Source organism: Saccopteryx leptura, chromosome 3, assembly GCF_036850995.1.
Source record: "Saccopteryx leptura isolate mSacLep1 chromosome 3, mSacLep1_pri_phased_curated, whole genome shotgun sequence".
In the NCBI taxonomy this organism is placed as follows: domain Eukaryota; kingdom Metazoa; phylum Chordata; class Mammalia; order Chiroptera; family Emballonuridae; genus Saccopteryx; species Saccopteryx leptura.
Window position 1 is genome coordinate 268,533,493 of NC_089505.1, and position 21,128 is coordinate 268,554,620.

Consider the following 21,128-nt stretch of genomic DNA (forward strand, 5'->3'; position numbering starts at 1 on the left):
TTTCTATTTTTATTTCATTTATTTCTGCTCTAGTACTAATATCCTTCAGTCTGCTCAGTCTGCTTGATTTTGGTCTAGTTGGTTCCTCTTTAACTTCTAAAGGTGGCAGTTTAGGGTACTGCCTGGAAAACTTTCTTATTTCTTAACAGAGACATTTATAGATATAAATTTTCTCTAATACCTGATTTCACTGCATTCCATAAAGACTAGTATATTGTATTTCTCTTTTCATTCATGGAACATTTTAAAGTTCTAAAAGAAAAAAAAATTCAATCCAAAGTTCTATGTCGTATAACATAGCTTTAAAGAATAGAGATAAAATAAGAATTCACAAAAGAAGGAAAACCAAGAGAATTCATTGCTAGCAAAACTTCTTTGAAATAAATCTTGAAGAAAGTTCTTCAGTTTGAAGGAAAATGATACCCAACAGGAAACTTAGAACATTAATAATAAGGGAAGAGCAACAGAAATGATAAAATATCTATATCTAGATAAATATAAAAGACTATCCCCCTCTTAAGTTCTTTAAATATATATGGCAGTTGAAGGAAAAAAATTGTAACTTTATCTGGATTTTCAATGTATATAAATGCAATGTATATGACAACTACAACATGAAGAAAGAAGGTTAAAAGGACTATGTGGTATAAGGTTTCTACATTGCTTTTGAAATCATAAAATATTAATTCTAAGTGGAGTCTGAAATTTTAAGTGTGTATATTTTAATCCCTAAAGCAGCCACTTAATAATTTATATAAAGAGATATGGTCAAATATAATTTGGAAAACATTCAAACAATCTGAAAGAAGGAGGAAAGGGGGAACAGAGTTATAAGAAATAGAGGTGACAAACAGAAAACAAATTAGAAACTGTAGCACTAAATCTAAACATAGTAATAATATCTAATACATAAATAATTTAAACACAGCAATTAAAGATACTGGACTATAGGCTAAAAGGATTCTACTTTAAATATAACATTATAGAAAAGTTAAAAAGAAAAGGGTGAAAAAAGATGTATCATTCAAATACTAATCAAAAGAAAGCTGGAGTGACTAAATTCATATTAGACTTCAGAGCAAAGAATGTTACCAGGAATTAAAAGAGACATTACATAAAAGAAGAGAAAGAATCAAGAAGACTTCACAATTTTAAATGTATATAAACTTGACAAATGCATTTGAAAATAACCAATATTGCTTTAAAATAGATGAAGCCAACATTGATACAATTCAAATTTGTAATAGACAAAATTACAACTACATTTTGGAGGCTTCAACATTCATTTCTCAGTAATCAAAAAACAAGTAGGTAAAACATCAGTAAGAACATAGAAGAATAAACAACATCATCAGCCAACTGGATCTAATTTACATTTTCCAACTTATTATATGAGGACAGCATTACTCTGGTATCAAAACTAGATATGGATAGTGCAACAGAAGAAAGCTATGGACTAAGACCCTTTATGAACACATATAAAAATATCTTTAACAACATACCAGCAAATCAAAATAAAATGATACAAATAGGACTCCCCCAAAAAATAATTACATACAACGACTATCTGGTTTTTATCCCAAGAATGCAAGACTGCTTTAATGTTTGAAAATCAAACTATGCAATACACAGACTGTAAGTAAAAGGCTAAGAAAGAAACACAATATTATATTAATGTGGAAAACACATTTGAAAATAATCTAATATCCATTCATGATAAAAACAGTCAGCACAACTGGAATAGAAGGAAACTTCCTATTGATAAAAGGTATCAAAAAAATACCTACCCCTAACAACATGCTTACTCATATAAAAAGAAAAGCTTTTCTTCTGAAATCAGGAATAAAGCAAGAATGTCCACTCTCACCACTCCCTGTCACCATAGTACTCAAAGCCAACCCAGTACAGTATGTCAAGAAGGAGAAATAAAAGGCAGTCGGCCCTGGCCGGTTGGCTCAGTGGTAGAGCGTCGTCCTGGCGTGCAGAAGTCCCGGGTTTAATTCCCGGCCAGGGCACACAGGAGAAGCGCCCATCTGCTTCTCCACCCCTCCCCCTCTCCTTCCTCTCTGTCTCTCTCTTCCCCTCCCGCAGCCGAGGCTCCATTGGAGCAAAGATGGCCCGGGCGCTGGGGATGGCTTCTTGGCCTCTGCCCCAGGCGCTAGAGTGGCTCTGGTCGCAACAGAGCCACGCCCTGGAGGGGCAGAGCATCGCCCCTGGTGGGCAGAGCGTTGCCCCTGGTGGGCGTGCCGGGTGGATCCCAGTCGGGCACATGCGGGAGTCTGTCTGACTGTCTCTCCCCATTTCTAGCTTCAGAAAAATACAAAAAAAAAAAAAATTAAAAAGGCAGTCAGATTGGACAAGAAGAACTAAAATTGTCCCTATTAATAGATAACATGATTATCTACATAGAAAATCAATGCAGTCTCAAAAAAACAAAATAGTACTAGAACTAACAAGTGACTAGCAAAGTGGCAGAATGCCATTTTATATTAGGTATAAACCTAATAAAATAGATATAAGATTTGTAGTCTATAAATTACAAAATGTTGATGAAAGAAATCAAAGAAGATCTATGTAAATGGTGAGATATACCCTGTTATAGTCATAATGTGCCCTTTGCTCTGAGGTTATTGCCTTAAAGATTGCCATATTTCCCCAGGTATAAGATGCTTCCAGGTAAAAGAGGCACCTTAATTTTGGGGCCTGAAATTTGAAAAAAAAATGTATTACATAAAGTCAATAAACTCAAGTTTTATTCATCATAAAATTCATACAACTCCTCATCCGCATGAAAAAGTGGGAAATGCAAGTTAAAAAATCTACAACCACTGTATAAGAAGCACCCACCTTTTAGACCCCAAATTTTTTAAAAAGGGTGTGTCTTATTTATGGGGAAATATGGTAAATAACTCATTCTTCAAAATCCCATAGTAAATAGCATATTTATCATCTTAGTGAATTTAGATGTAAGGGTTGCCTTCTGAGTACTGTCCTGTTCCTCTTTCTTTGAATCTATTTTAAATAGTTTTATGCATTTGTTCTTGTCTCTAACAGAGTTCATTTAAACATTCAACATTTGCATTTACACAGTCAGTAAAAGGTAATTATTCAACGCATATGCTTTCTGATTAAATGTGTGTAACTTCTAAAATAGAAAACGGAAATTAGTTTTAAGTGTATTATGAAAGACTTAAAATTTATCTTCGGTTCACAGAGCAGTGATCACCTTTCTTTGTGGTATTCTTAGGGTTTTATAGTCAGTGACTGTCCTAAGTCAGCTAGAACCCATAGATTCCAGAAGGAAGTTTATTCCTGGTTAATCCTCCCATATCTAAGCAGAAGCAGCACTAAACTGACCTTTATGTGACAGTCGCCTTTCATTATTGCATCTTGAGCTAAATGTTGTCAATAAAAATCACAGTTAAATCAGGTTGACATTAACTAAAGGGACCAACAGAACTGCTTTAGAGGCATAATATTTTTGCCATTTTATCAGGTGCTGTCTGAGACTCGGGCGAGTCATTAAAGTGGAACCCTGTTAATTCACTCTGACAGAGTCAGAGTAAGGGCGGCCCTGAAGTCTATCCAGACCAAGACCTAGAATCTAGAATAGCAAAAGCTCAATTCTGAATTAATTTAATAAGACCGACCCTCAGAGGAATTTTTTGGTAAAACCTCTCCTTTTGCCTTCCTGAGGCATCTTGTGTTTTCCCAAATTCCCAGCACAATCTCAACTGATTGCTGTCCCCACTTTGAATTAATTTTTGTGGCACTGATTTCTAAAGACACATCGAAGCTGCAGACCTGTTTTGCTCTTATTCACTCATCTCTCTCGCCCCCATTAAAACCTTACTGGCCTGACCTGTGGTGGCGCAGTGGATAAAGCGTCGACCTGGAAATGCTGAGGTCGCCGGTTCAAAACCCTGGGCTTACCTGGTCAAGGCACATATGGGAGTTGATGCTTCCAGCTCCTCCCCCCTGTCTCTCTCTCTCTCTCTCTCTCTCTCTCTCTCTCTGACTCCCTCTCTCTCCTCTCTAAAATGAATAAATAATAAAAAAAATTAAAAAAAAAAAAAACCTTACTGGCCACCAATACCATTCTCTTACCCCTCTTATAGCAGGGGCTTTGAGGACCAGACTTGAGTTTGAAAATCAGATCTGCCACTTACTAGCTGTGTCCATGATCAAATTACTAAATTTCTTTTAACTCAAAGCCCTCACCTATAAGTGGACATAACTATTGTTACTTATTCATAAAGTGGTTTTGAGGATTATATTAGATAATGCAAATGAAATATTTAGCAGAGTGCCTGACACAGCCAACACTAAATATGTTCACTGTCATTACCATACACTCTGCACTATAATAATTAGATTATATATATATATATACCCATATATATTACAATAGAATTAAAATTGGTAGAGCATAAAATGTATGTTTCTCACCACAGTTTTCCCATAAACTTGGATAATGTGTCATGTAGTAAGTGATCAATAAATGATTTGTAAATGAATAACTGTACATGGCACATTTCTCACTCTCTTCCTCTCCCTCCTCTCTCACCCTCTTCTTCTTTCCCTCACTCCCTCCTACCTCCATATGTCTATCAATCTACCAATCTAGATAGCTATATATGTGATTTTAAAGGAAGGCTTCTTTATCTGTTAATTTATACATAAACAGCCCTCTGTTTGTTCTAAGTAATTATTCTATGACTATACCTGCTTTTTTTTTTTTTTTTTTCAAATCATTTCTCATTCCTTATTTTCCTGGCTAGAATATAAACTCATTAGGGAAGATACTTTGTCTTTTTTTCTCACTACATCATCAGGGCTTATAATAGTTTCAGGCTATACATAGAAACACAAAAAATATTTGTCAAAAGAACAAATGGACATTTTCTGTCTCTGACTTTTAGAGTCTGCTTTTGGTCCTTCACCTCGGACGCCCCTCCCTGGCTTACTTGCCTCATTTCTATTCAATGTTCTTCTCCTCAACAATGATATACACTACTCTTATTCACCACACTACTACCTTCTGAGGTATAGTTCTCTCCACCCTGATCCAGCCCCAGCACCCAAAAACTTAGCTCCATTGATCAGAGAAGGAGGTTTCCAAGGGAATGTACACATATTTTATTTCTTTGTGTTGTTATTCTAATGAGTCATGGTAATGTATTCATTTGGAGTTTTCCAACCCTCCCAGATTATAAGGAATTGCTTAGATTATGCCTCAACCATGCACTGAGGGAAGAGAGGTTTGGGATAGCATAGAAGCAGTTTATAAAAATCGTCCCCATCATGCCTACAAGTAGTTGCCAACTCCCAACAACTTAATGATCAGAGCAGCTTGCTGCTGGTTCATTGTGTTGTCCCTCTAAGGGACATTACCTGTGCATGCAATTCACCTAGGAGACTTTTAAAATAAGGATACCTGGCCACAATCTGCACCCCATCCCAAGCTCAGGTTTTTATAATATATACATATTTAAACTCCCCCAAGTGACTCTAATATGTATTCAGGGCTGAGAACCACTGGGTTCTAAGCATTCAGTCCCATTCAGACTAGCTTTTCAGGTACCAAAAATCCCAAATTCAGTCTTAAGGCACAAGATAGAAAAACAGACCAGCAAGAAACCTGACAACAGGTAGTTTATGCCTTATCTAAGATGTGTGCCATCAATCAGCTATAGCTAATTGTAACTGTGTAGGAATGTAGCCCAGTGTTGCTAGATCTTCTGTATCTTTAAGAGAAGCCTTAAATCTGCAATTATATATGAACTTTCACAACTTGAAGTGCTGGCAACCAATTCAGATTTCTTTAAAATATTGTGTGGGTTGAACAAAATTAGTTTTGGGCTGGATTCCATTCATGGGCCAATAATTTACAGTTTTTACTTTATTTCATCTGCTCTACCATATCCAAAAAATTCTTTCTATATTCTTCACCAATTCTGTGTTAAATTCTTAGAAGGCTAGATTCATTTTTCATCATTCATGTATGTTCTATGTATTTTTAAAAATATTTCATTTATCCATTTTAGAGAGGAGAGGTGGAAAGAGAGAGAGAGAGAGAGAGAGAGAAGGGGGAGAGGAGCAGGAAGCATCAATTCCCATATGTGCCTTGACCAGACAAGCCCAGGGTTTCCAACCAGTGACCTCAGCATTCTAGGTCAATGCTTTATCCACTGTGCCACCACAGGTCAGGCATGTTCTATGTATTTTTGTGAATAAAGCTGATTCGTACACTTGGAATAATTTTAAAGGACCAAAAAATTCTGTGATTTAGAGTATTAGACTCTCAATGCCTCCAACTTAGAGTATTGCCAATATAAATATCACCCCCCATCTACTAAAATGTATTAATTAATACCTGAAATATACAAAGCACTGACTAAGCCTTTTGTAATACAGACAAGTGGTAGAGCTCCTGTTTTATAAAACCATTTCATATACTTCGAAGATAGGGCATAGACCCATAGGTTCTAGTACATAGACAGCACAAGCCATTTATTAACGGTGAGGGTCTGACCAGTTCGACTGTGTATCCAGGAAGTAATAGAACATTTCATTAAAAAGGAAGTGGAGGCAGATTACAGAGTGTCTCAGAGACAAATGAGTTAATACTCCTACGGGCAATAGTAAGCAATTGAAGGAACTTTGTATGTTTTTAATTTTTTGATGGCTTCTTCTTTATTTTGTCTTGCTTTTAAATAAGAGAGTGTGGAGCAAGCAGTGTTAGGAGGAGCAACCTAGTCATGGTAGATGAGACAAACTGGACAGCAGAAACCAGAGGATGATGATCTGTTAATAGGTCGCAGCCAGGGCTGCAGACATGAGGAATGAGGGTCTGGCCTGGTGGCAGAGGGAGGGAAAGGAAAGGGTAGGTTCAAGTGATTTTGACCTTTATTAGAGAAAAAGGTGTGTAAGCTATTATTCAGTAATCCCCTAAAAAGGGTTCCATTCTGTGTTGAGCACTTAACATAACATTATCTCTTTTGCTTTAAACATAATATGACTGAAATAGAAGAGCCTTGGAAGAGGATCCCACTATATAATCACATTGTAAAATTTATCTTATTGGGTCTTAGAGTTCATCTGGTCCAACCCCCTCACTTTACAGGTAGAGTTTGACTTTTCCCAGTCACTCACATACCTTGTAGCAAAGCCAGGATAGAGCCCAGATTTCTAATTCTTTTACCCTAGTGATCTTTTCTATGCGCTATGTTGCTTCTTTCATGCTGAGCTTCCATATAAATGGGTTGCAAATCAGGTATCAGATTCAGGATAAGAAGATGAACATGAACAGGTGATAAAATGTGGTGTAGAGAGTAATTCCATAACCACTCAGCGCAAACCACAGAGAGTGAGGAGAGTCCCCACACCCTTGATGCACAGGGTGTGCACAGGACGAGATAATGTCAGCAGTGATATACAGTTAGCAGCAGTACCCACATTTCTTTTATCAGCCCAGCACAGATGTTGAGATAAGGGGACATAAATGGAAATAAAAGGAAAGCAGATTCAAAACAGCTATTAGAAAGCCCTGTTCACTGGAAGATGATAAAAGTGAAGAATTGCCACTCTGGAAAGGTTGTTGAGGGGAGGTCGCAGAGACTCAGGGCACACGGAGGCGTCATGGGAGCTGGGCGTGGAGTGGCGCGTGCCTCGCGAGTTTCTATCGTGTAAACGTGAACTATCTCTTCTAAATGAAATATCTTGGTATTATGAGTTATCACAATAGCTTGTGGCAGTGTCTACATAGGATGGATTATCCAGAAGTTTAGCTGAGTAGGTGGTCTAACAGAAACTGAACAGTTAGACAATGGCCTCCCTCTCCTTTAGCCAGCCACTCTGGTATCATGTCTGTCCCTATGTCTGAGCTTCAGACTTGCAAATGTTTCTGGCAATCTTAAAATGTGCCAAAAGGTAAAGCCATATTGCCTTCTCTGTCCTAAATTCCTCAATAGCCCATGGAATAAGAGCGAAGTAACAGGGCAGAAAATCGGGATAGGAATGCTTTGCATGCCTTTTCATTCATCCTTCCATTTAAGTTCATAATACTTTTCTCTCTCAGATAAAGCATTACAAAGGATGACTTAGGGAAGGTTTTCACAACTCAGAAATCATTACATATTGATCAGGATGGATTTAGTAGGGTACTACCAGAAAATAACCTTCTTTACTAACACTGCCAGGTAAACTAGTTTGTTGACTCATTCCCCCACGCCAGATGAAATTTGGGACAAGCATAACTGTTCCAGAACCACAATGTAATGAAAGTCCACTGCCATCTATTATTAAAGGTCCACTTTCATCCTATTTAAAACTTCCGACCCTGGCCGGTTGGCTCAGTGGTAGAGCATTGGCCCAGCATGTGGATGTCCCGGGTTCGATTCCCAGTCAGGGCACACAGGAGAAGTGTCCATCTGCTTCTCCATCTCTCCCCCTCTCGCTTTTCTCTCTCTCTCTCTCTCTCTCTCTCTCTCTCTCTCTCTCTCTCTCTCCCCTCTCTTATAGTCATGTCTCAATTGGGGTGAGTTGGCCCCTGGCACTGAGGATGGCCTCATGGCCTCCTCCTCAGATGCTAAGAAGCTCAGTTGCTGAGCAATGGAGCAACGCCCCAGATGGGCAGAGCATCGCCCCATAGTGGGCTTGCCAGGTAGATCCCAGTTGGGGCACATGCAGGAGTCTGTCTCTGCCTCCCTTCCTTTCACTGAATAAAAACAAAACAAACAAACAAACAAACTTCCCTGTCCCACTGCTTGAGCCTGCTTCACACTCAGAACAGTACAACAGCTAAGAAAGGGACAGTTCCTTCTCTTTCTTATTCTACCTCCTTCCCCAGTTGCTGCTGACTCGGGCCTCACCTGGGTTGGGCCCAGGAGGGAAAGAGATTGGAGGGAAAGGAACTGGATCCAACACCGCTGGCACAGGGCCCTCTAACTTTGAGACCCTCGGGGTGTAGTACGGGGGCTCCTGAGGATTCCTTACACTGGAGACCTCCACCTGTAGTTCCTGAGGAGTAATTCCTCCTCCCACAGCTTCCAGCAGTCTACTCCAAACAGGCACTCCTCTGGGGTCAGTTCACTTTATAAGCAAGTCCATCTTCCCCTGGATGAGCAGGCCAGCCCCCTTCTGCAGGGTCCAGGCCTCATTTATGGGAGACCCACACCTCGGTCTATGGAACAACAGCTCTCTCCTAAAAGCAGCTGGCCACTTCTCACCCTTAGAGGTCACGCTTGTTGTGTTTCAGTCTTTATTATCTGCCAACATTGCAAGAAATTATGTCAACCCCTTTTATTTGTTCTCCTAATACCTCCCACATTTTGATTAAGGTAAAAGACAAGTGCCCCTTTCACACTACGGAAGAGGTGATACAAAGACACTTCTGTCCCAAGAAGTCCTCAAGGGAGACTTTGCCACCTCCCGTGAATCCTTAGCGTTTGCCTCTGCAGCCTAAACGTGGGTGAAGGACTAATAATGCTAACTGAACTCATGTTAAGGTATGAGACACCTGCGTCTATTTTATTGTTCTAGACAGTTAAGACTCATGCCAAAATGTTGAAAAGTTTGCTTTTAAGTTTAATTTAAACTCAAATTATACACAGAAGCCTCCTATTCCTACCTCGGCACCTCTTGCTATTCCCTAGCCCACTGGCTTCAAGACTCGTGTGTAACAACATGAAAAATGCAACCGATGAAATGTCCAAATGATTTTGACAGCGGGATTGTCATCAGCTGGGTCCTACAGTAGATAGCCAAATCAAGTTATTTCAACTCTTTTTTTTGTCTGAATGATTTGCTTATTTAGTTCAATCTACCTCTTTGGATAGCTTTCCTACACACATTTCCAGGAAGTTAATTAGGGGGAGAGTTTGACCTAATGAGTGTGAGGCACAAAAACTCCCGGCATTTTGAGATCAGGAAGGTGATCAATTTCTTTTTGCATATCCTTTGCAAGCTGTTCTCACTTCAATTTTTAAACTTGTGTGAAATTTTAAGAATATGGAGTCCAGTGTCGTTTACACTTGGGCCATCATAGAAAGGCAGCTTGCTCAAAAAGAATATTGGATATTTTTCAGGCTGCCAGAAGCTTTTCATGGGACCTTTTAAACCATTTTCCTTTAATCCAAAAAGGGAAATTAAATTTGGCCAAGGGTGAACAGACTGCCCAAGATATGAATTGCTTCTAACAGAGACACAGGTGGGTTCAAGGGGATCCTAAAGCTTCCCAATTTCAGGAAAGAAAACAGTAAATCTCACCCACCACAATTATCATGGAAGAAATATTAAGTAACTTGAAATAATTAATATATATATATATACTCTTTCCAGAGCCAGCTTGATAAATTGTGAATTTTTATAGAAATCATTTGGGCACTTTGTTACCCTACGGAGTCAAGGTGCCAGCTGACAAGAAGGAGGTGATGACACTTTTAAAGAGCTCTGTTTAGAAACAAATAAATAAATGATGCTTAGGATATGGTCTGGTAAGAATTTCAACCTTGTAAAATCAATTACGAAATATTTCAAGCATAAAGTACAGAGAACAATATATGTAATAAACACCTAGAGAACATCACTCCACTCTGCCAAATCATAACATTCGATCATGATTGTTTGAGCTTTTTTAAAAGTAGAAAATACTTTTGATATAGTTGTTGACCACACCTTTTTCTCCTGTAACAGAGGTGAACACTATGCAATTTTGGTGTTAAACACTGTCAGGATTTTCCTTTTGATAAATACCTATGCATCACTAAACACATTCACTATATAGGCTTTATTATTATTCAGGTATGATGAGGACAAAAGACTGAAGACAACTGCTATATGAAAGTTAGTTATACTCACAGATCCCGAAAGAAAGGTGCACACCACACTATGGAGGGATACGTGGGGAAACACCAGGGTCAGATAGGAAACAAAGGAGCCACAGGAAAACGTGGCAGGAGTTCTCATAATGGCTTCCATAGAAAGGAAAAGAAAAAAGAGGGTAAACAAGTTTAGAATTGGCTAGCCTGAATAATTTCAGAAGACTATGGGGGTAGGAACTGTCCTGTAGGAATGATTAGGGCAAAGGATTAGTGGCCCAGAGAGTAATGGCTGCATAAAGTAGGTGGTTAGGCATATGGAGTCCTGATGGTGGTTTGTAGATGAAAGGCATACTCATAGGGCAAGTTGTTAGCCAATTCTAGGAATTAGCCCTGGGAGGAGTAGTTCCTTCAGAGTCACAAAGCCCCAAGATGTCAAACCTTCAGCAATAAAGAATAAAAAGACATGATTCATGCAAAACAATATACTGTTTTATTTTGCATGTTGTTAATATTTATAAAAATCATATCATACTGTACATATTGAACACATTTAATCCATCTCACCAATTTTTTTTTTTTTTTTTTTTTTTTTTCTCAACACTGTTTTGGGGATTTATCCACATTGCTGCATGCAGTTCGACTCAGTTCATTCCTTTCCACTGATTTATAATTTGGCATTGTGTCAGTATACCACAGTTCATTAATATTTTTTCATTTATTTATTTATCACATTTGTATTGAAAATGACATAGCAGTTACTAATCTTTTACCTGTTTCCAGGGTACATGTGGCAGAGAGACCTGGAATGACTGGGTCTGAGAGCATTTGTACCTTCAACTTTGATACATATTGTCAAATGGCTATTGAGAGTACTTGCAGCAAATTACCCTTAAATCAAGAGTATAGAAAGTATCCTATTGTTCCACTGCCTCTGCACACTGTTATGAAGTTTTCTTTTAATGGTTGACAATGAGATGGCATGTAATGGTATCTAATTAATGTTTAAATTTACACTCTCCTGATTGCTAGTAAATTTGACCATCTTTTTATATATTGTGTTCGTAAAGTCATGGTGCACTTTTGACTGGTCACAGGAAAGCAACAAAAGATGATAGAAATGTGAAATCTGCACCAAATAAAAGGAAAACCCTCACAGTTTCTGTAGGATGATGTGGCAGCATGTGCGCATGCGCAGAAGATGACATAACACCTATACAGCGGAGCAGCCCACGGCCATACCAATCGAGATGTGGACGGTACAGAGGAAAGTTCAGTGTGTTCTGTTGCTCGCTAAATTTGAATCCGTGACCAAAGTGCAACGTGAATATCGGTGCATTTATAACGAAGCGCCACCACATAGGAATAACATTACTCAGAGGGATAAGCAGTTGAAGGAAACCGGCAGTTTGGTGGAGAATCCCTGTTCTGGTAGGCTATCAGTGACAAGTCTGTAGAGGCTATACGGGATAGCTACCTAAAGAGCCCTAAAAAATCTGTGCGTGAGCCCACATCAAACTGCACTGAATAGGTATGAAACTGGGAGAGTTTTCCTTTTATTTGGTGCAGATTTCCATTTCTATTGTCTTTTGTTGCTTTCCTGTGACCAGTCAAAAGTGCATCATGACTTTACGGACATACTATATTTATTGACCATTTGCATTTTCTTTCATAAAATCACCTGTTCACATCATTTGGCAATATTTTTATTGTTTTATAAATATTTTCGTCTGCAAACCAATGAATCTGGATTCTATATGCCTAACCACCTACTTTGTTAAGCTGTTACTCTCTGGGCCACTAGTCCTCTGCGTAATCACCACTATAGGAAGTCTGCTGAAATTATTCAAACTAGCCAATTCTAAACTTATGTACCCTCATTTTACTGTACCTTCCCACAGAAGCCATTATAAAGACTCTTGACATGTTTTCCTGGGGCTCCCTCTGTTTCCTAACTGACCCTAGTTGTATACACTTTGTAAAGTTCCTTATATTCCAGACACTTCATTTCTTTTGTTATAAGTGTTGTAAATATCTTTCTTAAGTCTATATCACATCTTCTCAATTACTTTATGTATCTTTGTTTCACAGAAATTTTAAGTTTAATATAGTCAAAATATATTGGAAATTTACTTTTCAATTTTGGTGTGCAGTATTTTTGTGTCTTTTTAAAGAAAGTCTTCTAAACAGAATGTTGTATTTTATTTAAAAATTGTAATGTTTTGATTTTTTCCATTTAGATCTTTAGTAAACCTAGAATTGAGATTTTAATATAGTAATAAGCAAAGGTCTTATGTTATTTTTTCCACTAGGATGATTAATAGTATCCCTTATTGATTATTCCACATCTTCTTCCATTGATTTTTAATGTTACTCAGTCTTTTATCATTTCCTTTTGCTGATAGTCTATTTCTGTGCACTGTACTCTCTTCCATTGGTCTGGTTTTTAATCCCTGTCAATACCACGGCATTTTAATCACTATAACTTTGTAAAAATCATATTGCCTTACATTTACTTTTGTTTTACTTCTTCAAAATTGTTTTGGCTACTCTTCCATATGAATATTCATTAGCTAGTCAAGTTCCATACACACATACCAAAACAAACAAAAAAATATTGTTCTTTAGATGGGTCTTGCATTTTAATTTATGTATTAATATTGATTATAACAGATGCCTTCACAATATTGAGACTTCCCATTCATAATGTGTTTTTTGTTTGGTCAGAGTTTTCCTTAATGTCTTTTCATTAAACATTTTATTTGTTTCATAAATCCCTAAGTCTTTTTTCTTAATGTCTTATATTGTGTAAGTTCTGTGGCCATTGTAATTGATATATTAAAAATATTAAAAGAATAAAAATTATTTTGTGTACTAATTATATACCCAGCTACCTTCCTAGACTTTCTTAATAGTTCTAATAATCTCAGATTATTTTAAGAATAAAATTTATTTGTTTATGTAGATAATCATGTTATCTATAAATAACAATCATTTTTATATTGATAATTCTGATATATATTTTTCTTCTCTTACTGTGTAGACAAGGCATCTAGCACAATATTGAGTAAAGAGGTTATGGCAGGCATTCTTGACTCATTTCTAATTTTAAATGAAATGTGTCTAATATTCCACCATTTAGTATAATATTTATTGTAGTGGCTGACAGATTTAATCCTTTATTAGACTAAGAATATTCCTCATTTTCCTTGCTTGTCAAAAGGTTTTTATCATGAATTTTTTTATCAAATATATTTTTTACAACTCTTAAGAAAATCATGTGGCTTTTCTGTTTTAATTCCTGATATACGGAAATTTTCTTTCATAGAGTTTTCTGATATTCAGCAACCCTTGAATTCTAGGACAAAATCAAACCAGTGCTGATGTATTATTTGTTTACACTCTATTCACTCTAAATTGTCATGATACTATTTCAAATTTTTCCATTTAGATTAATAAGTGAGATTGGCCTAAATCTTTCCATTCTTTCTTGTCCCTATCTGATTTTATTACTGATGTGACACTAGCCACATAAAATGGGTCAGAAAGTATTCTTTTTTACTACTCTCTAGAACAGTTTGAAATAGATTGAGATTTTATTACTTTAAGGAGGTAGAATACTTTTTAAGTTATAAGATGCAAACCTTGTTTTATGGTGGGTAGCTTTTAAACTACCAACCTACTTTGTTAATATTTATAGATCTCTTCAATTTTCTACATCTTCTTGAATCAGTTTTGGTTAAGTATGCATTTCTAGGAAAATTTTTCATATTTCCTGATTTTTCAAATCTAATGTTATAAAATTATTAGATTTCACCAATTTAAAACCTATTATACCACTAATTAAGTGCCACTTTTCATGTCTCTTATTTTATTGAGGTTTTTTTCTTGCTTATAATGGACATATTCTTTTTTATTCTGTAAATCTTTCCAGAGAATTGGCTTTTAATTTTGTTGATCCTCTCTCATGTTTTAATTAATTTCTACTCTTATCTTTTGCCGGGGTCCAGCCCCGGGGGGGATCCAGGGGTCCCACAGGAAGAGACGGCGTCGGCGAAATCGAGTGAGAGAGCCGAATTCTTTTCTTTCTCTTTATTCTCTAGTTAGCATTTACTGCCAGGCATCTCTGCTCAATGCTAGTATAGCTCCCTTTTTATACACACACACTGAGTTACAATTACATGGTGTTAATCATTGCTTCTGTTTCACTATGTTTACATGTTTCTGGATAACAGTTAATTTATATCTATAAATTACAAACCAGGTAGCAAATCATTCAAAATACAAAATAACTTGAATAGTGATAACAACATCGGTAAAAGCTTTTAAGGTATTAGTACTAATAGTTAACTAACTTTACTGCTGTTGTGAGTTAAGGGGCAGAGAGAGATTAGCAGATGATATTATTAAGGACTAACAATGGACAACCGTTTGCTCAGATAAATGGCTTTGAGTTTAAGCAGTGTCCTACTTTTTTTTTTCACAAGATTCTAAAAGGCTTGCCTATAAAGAAATTGACAGAACATTAAGAATAGCTTTCACCCAAAGATATACAGAGTGCACTTGCAAGATAGCCTAGTAGCAACATAAGACATTAATTGTTATTACTTCTATGGATTTCCCTACATTTCTCTCATTATTAAAGAATTTTGGAAAGTATGTAAATCTTATGAGAACATCTCATTGAGAAAGCCTAGCAATTGCCTTTAGTCAAAAGACAATTCTCTTAGTAAAACACTCTTTTCTTGCTGACTGCGCTTTCATCCTAGGCCACACAATGGGCCATTCTATTATACCTTACCTAAGATACTATTGTCTAGTCAAATATTACTTATTTATTATATTTAAACACTAGTTAAGTTCTACCTCTATTCTTCTCAGAGTGTATCACTATCTGCAGATCAAATAAGCAAGAAGAAAGGAATGTTTCTTTACTCTATTACATGAAAAGGCTAGGAGGAAAAATGTTGAATTAAGTGAAGGCCGAGAGGTGCTCTGTGCACAGCCACTGCCTCCTATCTAGTCACAAGTCACAATCTATTCTTTCTAACATGATTAAGAAGGAGTTCTCCTACAAACTTAACCCTTTATGAGGGATATCATAGCCAGCCTCTTATGTCTATGAGCCCAGTTCAAGGGGCTTACAGGCTTTTCTGTGGAACTTACACCCTCTGTCTCATTTCCAAAGAAATTACTATGAATCTACAGGGAAAGCACGGTACTATTATCCCTGTGCCATAATTAATAGCACACACCCAGAAAAAAGGGGGGATATAAGGCCAGATTAATTTAAAAAGTTAAAGGGGGAAGTATCGTGCCTTTCCTTGCGGTGACTTTGTCAACCCGCAGCTGTTGGTCTTTACTGCGGTGACTCTATCTTCTTTTGCTGTGACTTTGTCAACCAGCAGTTGTGGATCTTCTTCTGCTGTGACCTAGTTAGCCAGCATTAGTGGATCGGCTCCCGACAATCTTTATTATTTTTCTCTCTACTTTCTTTAGCTTTCTTCTCTCAAGGCATACTTCAATTCTGCAATGTGCTTCAGGTTAATCTGTTAGACTCATTTACTTTATTCCTAAAGTGAAAATTCACTAAGAATACAATTCCTTTGCCTTTACCAATGTTTCTTTTGTTTTTACTTCATATTTTTTATTTTTAACTGAATGTATTGGGATAACACTGGTTACATAATTATACAGATTTCAGGTGCCCAATTCTACAATATGTCTTTGTACAACATATTATATGTTCAATGCCCCCAAGTCAAGTCTTTGTCCATCACCATTTATCACCCCCATACCTTCCCAATGCACTTACCTCCACAATCATTGATGGCACTGTTGTCTGTGTCCATGAGTCATTCTCTCTTTTTTTCCCCTTGTTCTTCTTGCTCTTTTTATTGCTCACCCAGCCTTCACCCCTGACAGCTGTCTGCCTGCTCTCTATATATGAGTCAGTCTCTATTCAATGTTCCCTAGTTAAAGGAAATTTTCACACACATTTTATATTAATTAATTAGATCTAAATCAATAAGGACATAATGAATTAATTATCAGAAAGTTTTTGGTTAAAACGTTCCATAATAGAGTTTGCAACTTTAAATGATAAGCAGTTTTCTTCAATAAATATTCAAATGTTACTTTTCTATAAAAATCATTTTAATGTTATAAATCAAGAGTCCTTGAAACTATTGTAATAAATCTTTCAACATTACAAGAAATCTCCTTACCCATCTTAGCAATAAATTTACATAGAAACTTAACTGTATAATTATGAAATATCACTTTAATGTAGATTGAATTTAAGCTCTATGTATCAAGTTGCAAAGTTTAGCTAAGTGTTTATCTTCTCAAGACTATAAACTGTTCCTCATTTTTCCAACATTTCTTATGAATCTGCTTTTGAGTCTGTACCTTAAGTTCTAGCCACAAATGGAATAAAGAAATATTGGCTTTATATAGTTTTATTTCCAGGATTCTGTTACTCTTTCTCTAGTTTCTTATGTTAGAAGATTAGCTCATTAATTTTTCATCTTTTTTTTTCTAGTATAATAAAGCTACAAATTTTTCTATAAGTAGCAGTTTAGGTACATCTCATAAGTTTTATATGTTATATTTTAATTATAATTCAATTTCAAATAATTTCTAATTATTGTTGTAATTTGATCTTTTTAGTATTTCTTTACAAACAATAAATTTTCCAACAATTATAAAAACTCATCTAATTCAATATGAAGCACTACATATTTTTTTTGTTTCTGTTCTTTTTTTTTTTTTTTTAATCATATGAGAGTCAGGGAGGCAGAGAGACAGACTCCTGCATGTGCCCTGACTAGGATCCACCTGGCAATCCCTGTCTGAAGCTGACATTCTGCCCATCTGGGGATGCTGCTCCATTGCTCAGCAACCAAACTATTTTAGCACCTGAGGCAAGGCCATGGAGCCATTCTCAGTGCCTGGGGCCAACTTGCTCACTGAGCCATGGCTGTGGGAGGAAGAGGGGTAGAATGGTAGAGAAGAAGATGGCTACTTCTCCTGTGTGCCCTGACTGGGGGGAATCATATCCAGGACTTCCACACACCAGGCTGATTCTCTACCACTGAGCAAACTGGCCAGAACCGAGAAGCAGTAATTTCTTTGCTCACTATTTCTTCTTGCTTTTTGATCTTTCCCACTGAATTAAATTTTCTTATTTTATAAAAGAATCCATTAGCTAAAAGCTTGTTGTTAGTAGCTAATTACCTTGCCTAAATATGTCTTCCCTTTACCCTCACATTTGAAAATAATCATTTTTTTGGATATACTATTCTAAATTGGCAATAATTTTGAAGATATTTTTACAAGTTTTCTAATTTATTTATTTATCTTTTAGATTTTATTTATTCATTTTAGAGAGAGGGGACAGAGAGAGAGAGAGAGAGAGAGAAAGAGGCAGAGAGAGAAGGGGGAAGGAGCAGGAAGCATCAACTCCCATTTGTGCCTAGACCAGGCAAGCCCAGGGTTTCAAACCAGCGACCTCAGCATTCCAGGCAATGCTTTACCCACTGTACCACCGCAGGTCAGGCTAATATATTTTTATGTAAATATTATATAATTTTTTCTCTTTGCATTTAAAATACATTTTTATGGTTCTACTACAATTATTTTAATTATTTTTTATTTTCAATTTCAGTTGATAATACACTATTATCTTAGTTTTAGGTGTATACTCCAGTGATTAGACATTATGTAACTTACTAAGTGATTGTCTCAATAAATCTCACACCCCTCTAAACTCTAAACTATAACTAATAGATATCTGGCAATGAATTTATTTTTGTTCCTATTCTGAGCTTTGTTAGGATTTCTGAATCGGAGGATTTATGTTTTTTTATAAAATATGGAAAATATCTAAGTCATATTTCATTGAAAATTGCCTGTCATCTATTTTCTGTTCCTTTCTTTCTAAAAGGCATATGAGATAAAAAGAAAGAAAAGAAAATATAATACGTAGACAAAAAGAAATGGATCTTTGCATCTCATCTTCCATGTTGCATCTCATATACCAGTTTGCCATAAAATACAAATCCTTTGGTGACAAAGTCCAGAAAAACTGCCTCCCCATACTTTTGCTTCAGTTTATCCTCTTAGTATTCTACTTTGCATTCACTGTTTAGGGTTCCATCTGGTATTCAGTTGCTTTTCTATGGATCCCTTTGGGATTTCTCAAGTATTTTTGCAAGTTCAGCTATGCATTTAAAACAATTATTTGTTATATAAGGTTTACAAGTCATCTTTAGTGCAAATATCTTCAAGTTATCTAGTTTATAGCATTTCAGAAAATGGAAATTAAGACCTCATGTTCAAAAAATATTTCATTATATTAAGTTTTAACCACTTATTACAGGAATAGGCAATGAAAAAATTTAAAATGTAGCTGTTACTGGGGTTGAGTTAAAGAGGGCTATCTAGTTGGCTTGTTTTAAATAGAAAAGTCAACTATTCAAGACTATTCTTTGTACATCCAATTAATTAATATTTTACTTTAATATTTCAACTCCCTCAAATTTTAGATTGAGTAGTTTAAAGAAACTTTATTATGTGCTTTTACTATAATTTGTTCTCATCACTTTTCTGTCATGTATTCCTACAAAAGAAACCTGTATGTGTTTACTACAGTTATATAGGTACAGTTAAGGGAATAGGAACTAATTTGATTCTTTACAGATGAACATTCTAGAAGTTGATACTCTTCCAGCTATGTTATGCCAAACTAAAAATTAGATCACTTTTTATTTAAATGGTTTTAAAGAGACTATGAATTTAGTATGACCTGATCATTTTGAGACCCAGGCTCAAATTCACTCATTTCTTCCAGTCTCCCTTTCACGTATTTATGTGCCTTGGGACTTTTCACATTTCAGTCCTTGTGAACATTTATGGTTATCACATCAACAGTATTCCATAACTGTTTCCTGGTAAGTCCAAGGTTTCTGGTTTGGCCTTCCCAATATGTAAACCCTTTGCAAGAACAGCACACGGGATTCTCTTTTATGATGTCTCTCTACAGAACTGGTGCATTAGCAGTCAAATGCAAACAAAGTAAAAAAAAAATTTTTTTTAATTAAAAACAGAACTGTTTGCCCAAATAACAACTTTATCTAAAACAGAAATGCCACTTGAATACCAATAAATAATAAGGTACTGAATCAATGAAGGTATATGAAACCATTCAAGTCCATGGTGTTTAATTTAATACCTGCTCACAGACTGCTTTGCAGAGGGTTAATGTAGAAAGAAAACTCACTTTCAAATCAAGACAAAATCAAAGGGGAAAAAGTCAGGGGAAAGAAGAGTATTTCTATTGTAGAGATTCCTAAAGCATCACTTAGAATTTTACCTCAAGCCTAAACTCTCAAACCATTTAACAGCCAATCATTTGTTCACTCCAGAATTGTTTTTTGAGTACTGGTCATTTACCAGGCACTGTCCTAGGCATTCGGTATATAGCAGCAGACAAATCAGGTGGTAATTCCTACCCTCACAGAGCTTGTATTCTAGTTATGGGTAAGAGATAAATACATGAATGCATAAATGGATAAATAAAATGTATCATATATCAGAAGTACTATGATGAATTTAAGCAGGAAAGGGAGTTGGGAAGACTATCATTTTAAATAGGGTGATTAGGGAACCCATCATTGAGAAAATGACATTTGAGCAAACAGCAGACTGAAGGAGCAAGTCAGGAAGATATATGCAAGAGAAGTGCTCCAGGTACAAAGACTTACAAATGCATAAGCATTAGGCAAGAAGAACCTGACGTGTCCAACAACTTGCAGGAGGATACTGTCACAAGAACAAGATGAGCAATGAGGAGAGTTGTAAAAATTAAAGTTAGAGCATCTATGGAAAGGGAGAACAGGAAGATCCTGAAGGGTCCTGAGGCCACTGTATACAATTTGGGTTTTTCCCTGACTGAGCTGAGAAGCCTTTGGAAGGAATTTTGAGACAGGTGTGAGGCAAATATTACAAGCAAAAGAAAATGGCAAAATCTAAAGGCAGTTGAGGTTAAGAGGAGTCCTTTTTATGGATGGGAGAAATTATGGCATATTTGTATAGGTATGGGCAGGATCCAGTAGAGAAAAAAAAGTAAGTGAATAAAATTGATGAAAGAAAGGGGAAAATGCTGGAGTGGCCACCTTGACTAGAAGAGAGGAGAGATATCTCATGCAGATTGGTAAAGCGATTCTTAGCCAGGTCCTGAGTCCTGAGCACCTATGGTAACAGGAAGGAACTTGGGGTGTACAAGCACAGGCACAGCTGGATTGA

The 21,128-nt window shown here is 36.4% G+C and overlaps 1 protein-coding gene across 1 annotated transcript in view; it reads left to right on the forward strand.

Annotated features, from left to right (window-relative positions):
- FSHR (follicle stimulating hormone receptor) overlaps positions 1 to 21,128 on the forward strand; it is a 215,966-nt gene that overhangs the window by 59,687 nt on the left and 135,151 nt on the right. The window lies entirely within an intron of this gene.